This window comes from Malus sylvestris, chromosome 15 (genome assembly GCF_916048215.2).
Source record: "Malus sylvestris chromosome 15, drMalSylv7.2, whole genome shotgun sequence".
NCBI classification, from domain to species: Eukaryota; Viridiplantae; Streptophyta; class Magnoliopsida; order Rosales; family Rosaceae; genus Malus; species Malus sylvestris.
Genome location: NC_062274.1, coordinates 52,588,364 through 52,604,405, shown reverse-complemented (window position 1 = coordinate 52,604,405; position 16,042 = coordinate 52,588,364). Strand labels below are relative to the sequence as shown.

At 39.8% G+C, this 16,042-nt stretch overlaps 1 protein-coding gene, 1 long non-coding RNA gene and 1 pseudogene across 3 annotated transcripts in view; 1 reads left to right on the top strand and 2 right to left on the bottom strand.

Annotated features, from left to right (window-relative positions):
• The window catches only part of LOC126605034 (disease resistance protein RPV1-like), a 48,570-nt pseudogene that overhangs the window by 1,849 nt on the left and 30,679 nt on the right, over positions 1-16,042 (bottom strand).
• The window catches only part of LOC126605044 (uncharacterized), a 52,807-nt gene that overhangs the window by 32,869 nt on the left and 3,896 nt on the right, over positions 1-16,042 (bottom strand). The window lies entirely within an intron of this gene.
• Positions 10,118-16,042, top strand: part of LOC126605045 (uncharacterized) — a 40,370-nt gene continuing 34,445 nt past the window's right edge. Inside the window, exon 1 of the long non-coding RNA XR_007616824.1 lies at positions 10,118-10,368. This is a non-coding gene — a long non-coding RNA (uncharacterized LOC126605045). The remainder of the gene's footprint in view (positions 10,369-16,042) is intronic.

The window sequence follows — 16,042 nt, the reverse complement described above, 5'->3', positions numbered from 1 at the left end:
TTTGTGGTATATTATGTTATCATATGGCCGATGTGGGATCATATTCTCCAATATGTGTTCACTTCACATACTAATAATGAATAACTTAAACAAGTTTTCCTATAAATTGTGAGGGAATAATATCAAAATATTATGAAAAAAATGCTAAGGATAATTTCTCAAAAGTGAGACTCTCCATGAACTTTTTGTCACAATATTTTAGAATGTTGGCAAGGGAACTAACACTAAACTATGAGATGTGAGAGAGTTCTATTTTGAGAGGGTCTCCTTAGCATTTCTCAAATATTATATATTTATGTTAGTCTTTTTAACTAAAATAGTTGCTAAAATTGTTATAACTCGTCATTTTCGTCAGTGAAATTTAAAATCGATAGAAGTGTCTCTTGAGAGTGTCCATCGTCAATCATTTTAGTCATTATATGAGAAATCTCAGCTAAATTGAAGAAACCACCAGTTCAAGTGGAGTGATTGATTTGACAAAAATACACTCAATTTAATAGAAATTTTTTTTTCACAGAATATCCAAAATGATTGACGATGAACAATCTCAAGAACCATTTCTATTGATTTTAAATCTTAAAGAAAAAAATAAAGAGTTATGCTCAGAAAAACCATTTTGGCTAAAAAGCCTTCAAATTATGCTTATGAATTGAAGCAAATAATACACTTATTTTACATTTGAATGATAGGTTTGCAAGTACATAGAGGTCAGAAAAATACCCGTCGGCCAGGAATGACCAGCCAGACAAATTTGCTGCTTTTGTAAGAGTTTCTCTCCATCTCAACACCTTGTCCATGTTATCTTTGAGTTTGCTTTCATGGTCAGCAAGTGCCTTACCGAAACTCTCTTTGGTTCCTCACATCCGATGGATCCACCTTGTAAAAAACTGGAAAAACCATCTGCTGCAGTTGCTTTTTACAGTGAAAGATGTGAACGAGTTCATCTAAGCACCACTCTGAGGAAGCGTAGTTTTCGGAGAAGACAACGAGAGAAATCCTCGAATCCTCAATTTCTTTGAGAAGCGCCAATGATATTTCCGCTCCTCTTTTAAGCGCCTCATCGTCCATGAAGGTTTTGATTCCCTTCTGAACCAAATTGTTGTACAGATGACCTACAAAATTTTAGCGGGTATCCTCTCCTCTAAAACTGAGGGAGACATCATATGTCCATGACTGGGTGTAAGAAGAAGACAAGGAGGAAGAGGCTCCTTCATTGGTCGTTGAATCCATGATCGTTCGATTACTAAAAAGGATGAGATGCTGAGAGAATAAATGTCAAAGACTGATCCATCTCTTGTGTTATGAACTTATGATAAGGCCTCTTTTCTTGACTTCACAATATGCGTGGCGGTTTCCTTGCCATCTTCCACGCTGACCTGGTCAAGGATATTATAATCACGTGGCCATTGAGAAATTTTATTTGGACTCAGCTATTTTATCTCTACACCCAACTAAAAAATTTTCTTTACTAAACTTTTAAGTTTGCCTTTAAATAAATACGAATAAGAAAATAAAAGAAAATAAACATTTGTGTTTTTATCTCTACACCCAATAACTCAAAAAAAGGGCACACATTTGCACTCCTCCATTATTTCCCGCTAAACACACCCTAAATGACAACAAAATATGCTCCTGAGTTCATCAACAAGTAAGTTGGCTAGAAATCCGTGTTGCATGAAACAAATTCCTGCAATATGAGAAAAAAGTTTCCATGTCAGTGTCTATTTAGAAGAGATAGCAACAAGGGTTTCTAGCAAGCTGACTTGTTAGTTTTAATAATTTATGCAAGTAGCCAACTCCTAAATAATGGTTCAAACAAGCAAATATATCAGCCAAAAACCTACATTGAAATTATAAATGAGGGTTGATGAGGGTTTCTAGTAAGTTGATTCGTTGATAAACTCGAGAAAATATTTTGTTGTTATTTGGGTGGGTTTTGCCAGAAATAATGGAGGAGTACACTGGTGTGCCATTTTTGGAGTTATGGGGTCTAGAGATAAAAACACCAATATTTCTTTTCTTTTCTTTTCTTATTCTTATTTATTTAAGGGTAAACTTGGAAGTTTGGTAGATAAAACTTGTTAGTTGGGTGTAGAGATAAGATATTTGGGTTCAAATAAAATTTCCCGTTCAGTTTAGATTTGGCTAGTTCATAAAGACAAAATTTGACGTAGTGAAATATTATGACCTAGTGGTATTTTTTTCACATTTAAATGAGAAGTCTCAAGTTCGATTCATAAATGGCGAGTTTGATCCACATTATTATGCATTCAATTGTGTGGCTTAGCCTAATTTGGTTTTTATCATAAGTCTTTACTGAACTATTATTTATGGTTGTTTTAATACAAGCGAATTACTTGCCACGACTGGGCCGCGTGCAGTTATGGAAGTGGAGGATAAAGTTACAAGTATTTTGGGTCAACCTTCTACTGAAGAGTCAATATCGAGCAAAAGAATGAGCTAAGTGGAAGACTAAATAATTTGCTTGAACAAGAGGAGCTATTTTGGAGACAAAGAGCAAAAGAAAATTGGGTCAAACTTGGCGATCGTAACACCAAATTTTCTACCAAAAAGCTGATTGAAGATAAAAGAGGAATTGGCCACATAGTCATGAGGATGATGGTGGGGTATGGCATGAAGACCGTAAGGGAATGGAAGATGTGGTGGTATCCTATTTTTTCACCTTATTTTCATCCGTGGTACTTTTTCTAATGCTAGGGAAACAAAATTTTGAAACAAAATTTACAAACTAAATGATGTGTCACCAATAAGAATGAGCACGTTTATCAAATCTTAGGTAATAAACCAATTAACAACTTTCATGTCTTTTAGTTTCTAAAACTTTATCTACAAATTTAGTCTTCCTAGCATTACTTTGAGTGTTGGGAAGAATATCAGAATTTGGCAAGATAATTGGTTGTCGAGAGACTCCTACTTTTGAATTTTGAGTCCACCGTTGGTGTACTGGGATGTTGCAGTGACGGTGGATAATCTCTTCCTTGCCGACTCGTGACAATGGGCTCAGGAGGAAATGGAACTAATTGTCAGCCTTCCCATCAGTATGTGTTCGGTTGTGGATTGTCGAATTTGGCATTATGAATGCAATGGGAAGTTCTCAGACCGAAGTGCCTACCATGTGGCACGTAGAGTCATTCCCTCAGCCGGGGATGGCGCAAATGCTTCTTCTTATTCTTCATCTGATGCTATAAGCTATATTAGGTAAACAGAGTCTATAATCAAGCTAATTGTATTTACGTCCTACAATTACTCTAGCCCAAGAGTTGACCAATCACCAAATGCTAGAATAGCTCACAATCAGATCATGAGATTATCTTTCCTTTAACACTCCCCCTCAAGTTGGAGTGTGGATGTCGATGACACCCAACTTGCCTAGATGCGAATGGAAAACAGGCACACGTAGTGGTTTAGTAAATAAGTCAGCGACTTGTTCCCCTGTTCGAACATAGGCAGTCTTGATTTCTCCTTTTTGGATTCGTTCACGGACAGTGTGACAATCGATCTCAATGTGCTTTGTACGCTCGTGGTACACAGGATTTGCAGCAATGTATAAGGCTGCTTGATTGTCACAAAATAACTTTGCTGGTTGGGGATGCTTAACATGTAAATCCTCCAACAGATACCGCAACCAGCTTAATTCACAAGTGGCTGTAGCCATCGATCGATTCTCTGCTTCTGCAGATGAACGAGCCACCGTGACTTGCTTCTTACTTTTCCAGGACACTAGTGATTTACCAAGAAAGATACAATAACCGGTCACTGATCGACGCGTAGTGGGACAACAAGCCCAATCTGCGTCACAATAACCAGTTAATTGTAAGTTGCTTTGTGAAGAAAACACCAAACCTTGTCCAGGAGCCTCTTTGAGATATCGAAGAAGTCGATATGCTGCATCAAGGTGGTGTCGTTGAGGATCTTGCATAAACTGGCTCAAGGTGTTGACGGTATATGCAATTTCTGGCCTCGTGATTGTTAGATAAATTAATTTTCCAACCAAGCGTCTATATCGAGCAGGTTCATGAAGTGAAGCACTACCTGTGGGTGTTAACACCAACTCAGGTTCCATGGGAACCTTCGCAGGCTTAGCACCAAGCAATCCAGCCTCCTCCAATATGTCTAGTGTATATTTTCTTTGGCAAATCGTGACTCCGGCTTTCGAACGCGCAACCTCAACTCCAAGAAAATATTTCAAGGGTCCGAGATCCTTAATTCGAAATCGACTGCTGAGAAATGCCTTCAGGTTGTTGATTTCAGCCTCATTGTTTCCTGTAATGACCATATCATCAACATATAACAGCACAATAGTGAGAGAATTGCCCTTGACTTGAGTGAACAAGGAGTAATCTGCCTTAGATTGACTAAAACCAATGTCACATATAGCTGTGGAGAATTCACGAAACCAACTTCTCGATGCCTGTTTGAGACCATATAAGGATTTGTGGAGTCGACACACGACATTCTCCCCCTGTCGACTAAAACCCGGAGGTGGCAGCATATATACCTCCTCCTGAAGTTCGCCATGTAAGAAGGCGTTTTGGACGTCCATTTGATGTAAAGGCCAGTGTCGAACAGCAGCCACAGTTAATAAGCAGCGCACAGTGATAAGTTTAGCTACCGGTGCGAAAGTCTCTTTGTAGTCAATGCCTTCGCGTTGGGTGAAGCCCTTGGCGACGAGCCGGGCCTTGTAATGCTCCAAGGTGCCATCGGAGTGGTACTTGAGTTTGAAAACCCATTTGCAGCCAATGGGACGTTGTCCAGGCGGAAGAGGGACAAAACTCCAAGTTTTGTTGTTCTCGAGAGCAATAATTTCAGCTTGCATTGCAGCAACCCATTGAGGATCTTGACAGGCCTGTTCATAAGTATTTGGCTCCACTAGATGGGAAATGTGAGAAACAAATTGTCGATATCCAGGAGATAAACATGAATAAGAGACGTACCGATGTAAAGGATACCGAGTGCTGGACATGGAGTGAGAGGGAGCCGGGGGCGTGAGCAAGACGGAATGATGAGCCACATAGTCTTTGAAATGAGCAGGTGGGTGCGTGGAGCGATTAGAGTGACGGAGAGGTGGTGGGGGGTGGGTCGGTGTGGGCACAGTGTCAGGAGGTAGGTCGGCAGCAGCAGGAACAGATAAGGGATCAGGATTTGCTGGAAGGCTAAGGGTAATGGGAATCGGGGCAGTGGGGGTAGCAGGTAAAGGGGTGGGATTTGTGGTGTCAGAGGGGCCAGGGTTTGCATGTGGGTTAGATGGGCCATTGGTTGCATGTGGGCCGTGGGATTCATGTGCATTGGGAATGATGGGTTCATTTGGGTAATGTGGTGAATAAAGGATTGGTAAAAGGTCGTACCCAGTGCACAAGGCTCCCGCTTTACGCAGGGTCTGGGAGAGGTGAATGTCGGCTAGCCTTACCCCCATTTATGGAGAGGCTGCTCCCAAGTCTCGAACCCCCATTGGTAAAATGGGAAAATCATTTTGGTCCGTGGGTGGTGAAGTGGTATAAGGGAAAATGTGTTCATGGAATGTAACGTCGCGGGACACGAAAAATTTATGGGTGGCTAGATCATATACTGTATAACCCTTGTGATGAAGAGGGTATCCAATGAAAACACAACGTATAGCACGAATGTCGAATTTGTGGGTGGGTGTGAGGTTGGTGGCGTAACAAAGGCATCCAAAAACTCGCAAGTGCTCATAAGAGGGTGGTTTGCCATGTAAAATCTCGTGGGGAGACTTGTGAGAGAGCAAGGGTGTAGGTAGGCGATTTATGAGATAACAAGCGGTTTGAATACTTTCCCCCCAAAATTTTAAAGGTAAGTTGGCCTGAAAACGGAGAGCACGACCTACATTTAAAAGATGCCTATGTTTACGTTCGACTACCCCGTTTTGTTGTGGTGTGTAAGGACAAGAATGTTGTAAAATAGTGCCACAAGAGTCTAGGTAAGAACGCATGGAAATGAATTCACCACCATTATCGGCACGAAGAGCCTTAATGTTGGTGTGGAACTGAGTCTTTACCCAAGAAAAAAATGATTTTAATAACATTTGTGTGTCTGACTTAAAATTCATAAGATGTACCCATGTGAAACGAGTGAAATCATCCACAATAGTAAGGAAATAGCGTGCCCCAGAATGTGTTTGTATTTTGTGAGGTCCCCAAATGTTGCAATGAATTAAATCAAATGGTGCAGTAGATTTAATAGTACTAGTAGAAAAAGGTAATCGAGTTTGTTTGGCTAAAGGACAAACTTCACAAAGGTGTTTGGAATCAAACATTATTTCAGTATTATTCTTAGCTAGCGAGAGTAAGGGTGCGGATGAGGGATGCCCGAGGCGCCGATGCCAAAGACTTGTGGTGTGAGTAATATGGTTGGCGAGGTGAGGATTTTGACTTGGTGTAAGGTAGTATAGCCCATCAAAATGCTTGCCCAGGCCAATCATCCTCTTCGTATCCATGTCCTGCACAACACAAAAATCAGGATAAAATGTCACTATACACCGCAAAGCTCTTGTCAACTTACTAACAGACAACAAATTGACGCGGAACTTTGGTACATAAAGAACTTTATCAAGGGATAAGTCATGCGACAATTTTATTGAGCCAATATTTTGTATTTCCGCTTGCCCCCCATTTGGTAAACCAACAAAGTCATGCTGAGTAGCAACGATGTTGTGAGTTGGTGGTGAATGAGATATATGGTCGGTAGCTCCGCTATCAACAATCCAATATAAAGTTGAGTGTGCATCCTTTTGTGCTATATTGCATGTGGGTGAGAAAATACCTTTCGCATCTGCGAGTGATTGACCATTACCGTTGCGGAACATGGCAATTATCTGATTATATTCCTCGGTAGTGAAAGTTGGGCCGTTGGAAGTGGTTGGGTTGGTGGTCGCAGCAGGCTTGGTGATCTCGGCATTATGGGCTGCTGCTTTCCTGTTCTTAGGCTTCACATTTTTGCCATGCCACTTGTGGCCCACTGGAAACCCAATGATGTAATAGCATCTGTCCACCAAGTGCCCATCTCCATCACAGTAAGTGCACTTAAGTGATTTGCGTGAGAATGAACCTGCAGAAGGGCTAGGAAACCTGTCATTAGATGATGACGGCGCTGGAGGGCGCTGAACTTGCATTGCATGAGAACTCGTCCCCATTTCACGACGACTTACCACATCCATTTGTCGTTCGTGTTGGAGAATTAGGCCATGAACTCGGCGTGTATCCGGAAGTGGACTCATCATCAAAATCGAGCCTCGTACGACTGAGTAAGAGTCGTTCAATCCCATTAGGAATTGCATAACTCTTTCCTTCTCTTCTCGCTCAGCAAGCCCTTTCAAACCTTCACAAGTGCAGGTGAATGGGTCATGGTAGGATGCTAACTCGTCCCATAATGCTTTCATCTTGGTGTAATAGGCAGAGACAGTGAGCTGCCCTTGGCGGTTCTCGACAATTTCTTGTCGAATTTGATAGATTCTTGAGTCGCTGCTTTGTGAGAATCTGTCCCTCAGATCGTTCCAAACTGCAACTGCGGTTTCAGTGTACATGATGCTGCCTGCTATGTCTGAGTGGACTGAGTTTACAATCCACAGTGTGACCATGTCGTTAGATCTCTTCCAGGCTGCATGTTTCGCGTCTGAGGATGCTGGAGCCTTAATGGTTCCATCGATAAATCCGATCTTGTTCTTTGCGCTAAGACCCATGCGCATAGCACGGCTCCATTGTCCGTAATTGTTTCCGTCAAGTGTTTTGGAAACTAGGATCAGTCCCGGATGATCCGAGTGGTGTAAGGTATACGGGTCTGAGAACTCCATGGAATTCTCGGCTGATTTGATTTCAGGTTTGGTTGGTTCTGCCATTGTGGTGGCTATGGTGTTTGAGGAAAGCTTATTGTGGCGGAAGCGTAATAGAGTCACCAAGATCGGTGCTCTGATACCAAGATAAATTGTGGAATTGTATATTTCATTGATATGAATATTGAGATACATGGAGATCGATTTATACAGAAGCTATAAGCTATATTAGGTAAACAGAGTCTATAATCAAGCTAATTGTATTTACATCCTACAATTACTCTAGCCCAAGAGTTGACCAATCACCAAATGCTAGAATAGCTCACAATCAGATCATGAGATTATCTTTCCTTTAACAACCGTTGGTGTACTGGGATGTTGCAGTGACGGTGGATAATCTCTTCCTTGCCGACTCGTGACAATGGGCTCAGGAGGAAATGGAACTAATTGTCAGCCTTCCCATCAGTATGTGTTCGGTTGTGGATTGTCGAATTTGGCATTATGAACGCAATGGGAAGTTCTCAGACCGAAGTGCCTACCATGTGGCACGTAGAGTCATTCCCTCAGCCGGGGATGGCGCAAATGCTTCTTCTTATTCTTCATCTGATGATGGAAGGGAAAAGTCATAGAAGAAATTATGGAAGGCATGTGTTTCCGGGAACGTCAAGATTCGTGTTTGGACTCTCTTCCCACAAAATCGAACCTTACAAAGAGCCGAGTGGCTGTGGATAATTTATGTGGTTTTTGTGGTTCAAGCGGCGAATCGACAGAACATGTACTAAGGGATTGCAACATGGCGAAGGCGGTTTGGTTTGGTGGTTTGGGACTCAGGCTTGAGAATAGCAACACTCAACAACTTATACAATGGTTTTTACAAATTGCTATGCACTTTCCATCCTCGGTTTTTTACTTTTGTTTGATGACCTTATGGATGCTGCGGAAGAATATAAATGATGCGCTTTGGAATGGATCCTTTTTGTCGTCGCAGGAGGTGGTGTTTCGAGCAGAGCGTTGACTGCAAGAGTATCAAAAATGGCATAATCTATTGCGAGGAAGTCAAACCGTACCCCCCAGAAGTGGAGAAAACCTTATGTAGATTGGGTTAAATGTAACTTTGATGGGGCGTGGATTCAACAAGGTTTACGAGGTGGCTTTGGTGTTGTTCTTCCGGATCACATGGGGGAGTTCATCGTTGCTGCTGCTGGTACCATTGGAAGGACAAGCTCTGCTTTCCATGCTGATCAGCTCTTTGCTGCCAGTAAAGCTGTTTTATTGGCCCAAGCTTATTGCCCAGTTGGTAAGAGTGTAGTATTCAAAGGAGACTCAATTATGGTATTGGCTGCCATGAAGGGTCAGGATGAAGATTGTTCACCTTTTGGTCCTATTATCAACGACCTTTGCTATTTACTCAAAACCTTGCCTCAACCGTTGTTAAACCACGTTCAGCGGGAACGTAACTTGGCAACGTATCGCCTTGCTTGAGTGGGAATTGGTAGTAATCAACAGTTTATGTGGTTTTAAGAACCCCCTAATTTGCTTAGGGATATTTTGTTCGAAGATGTTTCGTAACTTGCCTATGTATTGTCATTTGAGGATAGGTTTTCTTGTTGTGCGGGACACTTTTTTCCCTTCAACCGGATTAAAAGTTCCGGCAAAGTTTTATCGAGGCCCAGAGTAAACAATATCTTCAGTTTATACGTTTTCTGATTTGCTCAATAAATATCGTACTTTTATTCAAAAAAAAAAATACAAGCAAATTACTAATTTTAACTTAATTACACTAGCACCCGGAGGGACGTGGAAGGGAAAAAATTTTAACCCACGACAAAATAGATAGTTGAAAATGAAGGCCCGTCGTAATTAGGCGATACACAAATAAGGCATTGACATGTTTTAGGAAAAATCCTGAATTCAAATTTAAAACTTTGACCATTCTTCCACATAAGCAGACTTTCCATTTTATTGGTGATTAGTCAGATGATAGTTTCAGTTATTTTCTATATTTTTCTTATCTATTTCACCTTTCTCAACAATTATGCATAACCAATTACTAGCCGGTGGTTCAGTGATAAATGGAGAATTACGAGACTTTTTTAAAACTAAAAACTGGAAATCTCGGGTTTGAAACTCAAAGACTTGTGGCAAAGAAGAGGAGAATTTTCTCCAGAAAAAAGCTGAAATGTATCTGTGAGTTTTTCTAGTCCCAAAAATTCTTTTAATATAAAATTACATGCATTTTGTAATTTTGTCATCACCTAAAATAAACAGATGTGTGCACAGAAACCACTGTCAAAACTCAAATCAAAATACAATTTTTAAGGATCAAAGCAGCCACAATGGCAACCATTGAAGGACTGCGACAGTGATCGAAGCCAATACTACCAAATCTTCCACCTGAGTAAGCGAGGGCGGAAGCAGCACGATTAAGGACTGCGATCTCGATCTCTGTCTCTATCTCTATCCCGATCTCGGTCTCGGTCTCGGTCTCGGTCAGAATTGGTGGTGGTTGCGGGTGGTGCGGCGTCAGAGGAACGACACGGGTGGGAGAGACTGGAGAGGGGAAGGTGCTGGTGGCCCTTTTGATCCTCGGTTTGTTCTTGATGGCGTTGGATGGCGAGCAACTCCACCCATGGAGCCCTCCCCCTGGCAATCCACTAGTGAATCCACCATTTTGAACAGTAACTGCCTTTAATGAATAGTAACTACCATAAATGAACAGTAATTGCCATTTGCATCTTCACCTTTGGAGCCCTCCCCCTGGCAATAGGCAATAAAATATTAGTTTTTTTGTTTGTTTAAATAATACAAAATAAAATTATTTGTAATTTCGGATAAGATTTTTTAAATCGTTCTCGTTGCGTCACGTGTCATTTTATAAAAAAAACAATTATTTAGCGATGGATTTCGATAAGATTTTTATCCAATGTCATCGTGTCACGTGTCGTTATCTTTTGAGAATCTTTGACGATAGATTTCGATCAGATTTTAACTCGTTCAAAATTGCGCAACATGTCATTATCCGAAAATATAATTATTGGAGATCGATTTCGATAAGATTTTTATCTAATACGATCGTGCCACGTGTCATTATCTTTTCAGAATCTTTGAGGATAGATTTCGATCAGATTTTTAACGAATGACGGCATGCCACGTGGCCTTATCTACAATCCGATCCTTTCTGAATCGTCCATATAATCCACCATCCATCCTCACAAATCTCACACCAATTTTCTCAACATCTCTATCTCATTATTCATAGTTTCTGCTTCTTCTTCTCCATCCATCATTACAATGTCTTCTTCTTCATCAAGGATGATGTGGGAAATCGATCAGCAAGAGGAAGAATTGTTTAACCAATCTGAAGGAATGTTCAACCTTCAGATAGCCGAAAATGAGATGGAAGAGGATGAGGAACGTAGAAGGAGAGATGACGAAACAAGAATGACCAGAGCCTCACATTCCCGTCGAGTCATCCAGACTGTTGCTCATATATGCAGGCCCAACCGTTCAAGAAACCTTGATAGAAGCAGGCAACGACGGGGTGAAGAGCTGTTGGACGATTACTTTGTCCATAACAGTGCATTTCCTGATACGTACTTCAGACGCCATTTTAGAATGGAACGACATTTGTTCAACAAAATCATGACTGATGTTTGCAACCATGATTCTTACTTTGTGCAAAAGAAGGATGCTTGTGGTGTTATGGGTCTCCTGCCTGAGCAAAAAATCACTGCTGCGTTGTGGATGCTTGCGTATGGAGCATCTGCAGACCAAGTGGATGAGATAACGAGGATGGGGAAATCAACCATTCTTGAGGCCCTGATGAGGTTTTGCGGAGCAGTCGAATCTTTGTACACCGCAGAGTACCTCCGAAAACCTACTCGCTGGGACTTGCAAAGGCTTCTGAAGAAGGGCGAGATGCGAGGTTTTCCTGGGATGATAGGAAGCATCGATTGTATGCACTGGACGTGGAAAAACTGTCCAAGTGCATGGCAAGGCGCATATGGGGAAAGAAAAGGATCAAAATCTATCATTTTGGAGGCAGTGGCATCTTTTGATACATGGATATGGCACGCCTTTTTCGGGGTTCCGGGGGCTCAAAATGATCTCAACGTCCTTGCCCAATCCCCAGTGTTCAACGACGTCCTGCAAGGAAAGGCACCAAAAGTCACGTACGTCGTCAACGAACGTAGGTACGAAGGGGCATACTACCTAGCTGACGACATTTACCCACGGTGGGAAACATTTGTCAAAACAGTGCCACGTCCACGAAGTGCAAAGGAAAAACACTTTGCAAGCTGTCAAGAGGGGTGCAGGAAAGATGTGGAGCATTGTTTTGGTATCCTTCAAGCTCGTTGGGCGATCGTCAGGGGTGCTGCCAGAATGTTCGATGTAGAGTCACTTCGATCCATCATGATGACGTGCGTCATTCTTCACAACATGATTGTGGAAGATGAGTTCGATTATGATGCGGTTGATGAATATGAGCCAGAGCCAGACACGATGAACAATTCAAGAACACGGATATATTGTGCGCATGATGCCACTGAAGAACCCGTGCAACACGACCCATTAGAAAGGGATGGACGTTACAATGAAAAGGTCATTCAACGATATACTGCACTTCAAAGGTCATCTATGCACATTGATCGGCAAATTGACTTGATAGAGCACCAGTGGGCATTGAAACAAGCTGAAAATACTTAAGTTTATTTAGTATGTTTGTTTGTATTTGGTGTGTTTATGTAATTTTATTTGGTGTGTTTTTTGTAGTGAGTTTTTTATTATTTCGTATGTTTATGTAATTTTATTTGGTGTGAATTATTTGGTATGTTTATGTAATTTTATTTGGTGTGTTTTTTGTAGTGAGTTTTTTATTATTTCGTATGTTTATGTAATTTTATTTGGTGTGTTTATGTAATTCCAATTGGTGAGTTTTTTAGTTTTATTTGGTGTGTTTTATAATTTCATTATACGTGAACAATTTGATGAATAAAGATTCTGTTATTAGGATAAATATATTACGAAATTAAATATATGTACTCTCACTTTTAATAAAGTACTAACTTCAATAAAATAGAAACAACATAAATAATAAATTACATAAGTACCCTATTCCGATTACAAAAGTACCCTATTCCGATTACATGGAAACAACATAAATAATAAATTACAACCCAAAGTGATTGGAAAACTATGGGCTCCGATTACAAAAGTACCCTATTCCTCACCACTTAACTAATCTGTGGTGCTAGGATCATCTTGTCTTGTTGTGCTAAGACCATCTTGTCTTGATCTCGCTTCTCTTGCACGCCTGCCAAAAATATTTAGAATTTGGAGACATCCCTTCTAAACGCATGTTCATAATGTCACGATCTCGTTGTGCAATTCTTTCTTCTCTAAGCAACTCCCTTTCTTGCCTAAGTAGCTCTTTTTCCCTCTGTTTAGCTTGAAATGCTTGTTGAATAGCTGCAGCTTTTACCTCATCTCTAGCCTTATCAGCCTCATATTTCGCCAATTCCCGCGCCAATGTCAATTCACCTTGACGAGCAAGTTCTTGCATAAACTTTCCATAATCATTCTTGGAAGCACTCCCTTTCCTCTTTGAAGCCTTCTTACCTTGATGCCTAATTGGATAACGGGTCGACCCCGACGCTTGTTCTGGAATGGGCGTTTCAGGCACTTCTTCTCCATCTTCTTCATCAACATGGGAGCCATGATCGGGTGTAGAGTGTGGAGGGGTGTTGTGTACAAAGGTGCTGTGTAGAGGGATGTTGTTCATGCATACTTCTGGACCAACAGGCACAACTTTGAATTTAGGACAATCTTTAACAATATTCCAACATTCCCATCGGGTGAATGATTTGTTTCTTGATTTGATTTTGGCAGCATACCATGCTTGTGCTTGAAGTTGCTACAAATAATAATATTGAAATTATTAGGTAACAAATAAATAATACAAACAAATAATAATAATAAAATTATTAGGTAACAAATAAATAATACAAACAAATAATAATAATGAAATTAGGCCACAAATAAATAATAAAAACAAATAATAATAATGAAATTAGGTCACAAATAAATAATTCAAACAAATAATAATAATGAAATTAGGTCACAAATAAATAATGCAAACAAATAATTATAATAATGAAATTAGGTAACAAATAAATAATACAAATAAATAATAATAATGAAATTATTAGGTAACAAATAAATAATACAAACAAATAATAATAATGAAATTATTAGGTAACAAATAAATAATACAAACAAATAATAATATTGAAATTAGGTCACAAATAAATAATGCAAACAAATAATAATAATAATGAAATTAGGTAACAAATAAATAATACAAACAAATAATTATAATCAAATTAGGTAACAAAATAATAATACAAACAAATAATTATAATATATTCTTACCTCATCCGCATAATTTGCCCCACTTCGAACATTACTACTAGCTTGTGTCAATGCATCTCTCCATGTACTAAAGGAATGGCTAAGTATTTTCTAACGACTGGACATCGATTCTTTGGTTCTTTTCCCACTCATTTGCTCAAGATATTTGGTATGAATTAAACTCCACATTTCTCGCAACTGCATCTCATTACCCGTAAGGGAATTATGAGTAACTTCAACCCAGCTAGTGCACAACGCAACATCTTCAAGAAGCGACCAATTCGTACCTGCATCAATAGTCATTTTGTGGAAAAAAATTGGATTGAAACTTTGAGAGAAAGATAGGAATTTGATTGAAAGTAGTTGAGAAAATATGAAATTGTGGTGTAAGGTAGATGGAGAAGAAGTGGTATTTATAGAAAAGTAAAAACAATTTTTTACAATTTTTTTTCAGATTTTTTACAATTTTTTTTCGGATTTTTTCCATTTTTTTTAATTTTTATTCAAATAATTAATCTCTGCCGTTGGATTTAAAAAAATTTGAATTCCAACACTCCAGATTGTGCCACGTGTCACAACGGTAACTTTTCTTAATTTTAAAACTATTTTTTCTTTATTTATAAAGCATATTAATATCGACCGTTGATCTCAGATCGAACGGTTGATATTAAATTAGATTTTTTTTTTTTACCGTTGAGATTCAACGGTCCAAATGAAGGAGTCGTTGAGATCGAACGGACCGTGGGAAGCCACGTGTCTTCCCAACGGTAACTTTTCTGTCTGAAAAGTCGGCTGACTTTTCTGAAAACTGGTCGGGCGACGCGCCCCCACTCGCGAGTGGGGTGCACGCGCCTGACAGAAAAAAATAAAAAATGGGCATGGAGCTCGGGCTCCGGGGCTGTCACAAATTGACAGGCCCCCTGCTCGGGCCTTCTCCACGAGCTCGGGCCCTTCAAGGCTGGACGTGATTGACAGGCCCTCGGGCCCTTTCTTCTCCCCTGTCCCCCGGCCTATATGCAAGGCTGGAACTGCTCTAATTGCTGGCAAGTGAGGACAGGAGCATATCGAAAATCGAAACAAACCGAACCGGATTGATTGACACGATACTCTACTCCAACCGGGTACTTCGCCACATTCAGATAGGAGCTATCTAAAACTTGGACCGAAATCTCTTCAACAATTTTTTGAATAAATTTAGATTCATGCCTACAAGTTTAAAGGCCAAAAAAAGAACATTATTATATTTAGATAAATGACATTTAGCTATGTGTTGATAAACTTCATAGGTGGAACATAGTCCACCATCAACATTATGATATTGTCTCAATTTTATCTCTTATTACTAGGTGTTAGATTTTATTACAAAAATCTCGTTGATATTAGGTGTTGAAACTTCCATATATTAATAGCACATATTTTGTCATGTGATTATGACGGATGTGAAATCCCATTCTCCAACATGTGTTTGATTCACATTCTAATAATGAATACAATTGAAACAAGTGTTCCTCTAGTTCCACAAAATTTCTAATTTTACCTTTCTATATTATGTCTCATTTTACTTTTTCTATCATTTATATCCGGAATTACTTTATTATATCATTTGGGTTGGGAGATATATTACCTTCGTTGAAATTGTGCCAGTTAGAGTTGTCATGGAGGGAGTTTACGGTAATTTTAGCGCGTATTGGTTTTGGTGTGTCTTTCTTGCTAATGTAAATTTTGTGAACTTTTGTAAAGGGTAGAGTAGAGGGTCAATGTGAAAATTGAACCATTTTCGAATCATTTTCACTTAAAAGCCACTATGATGTCAGCCTAAAATAACAA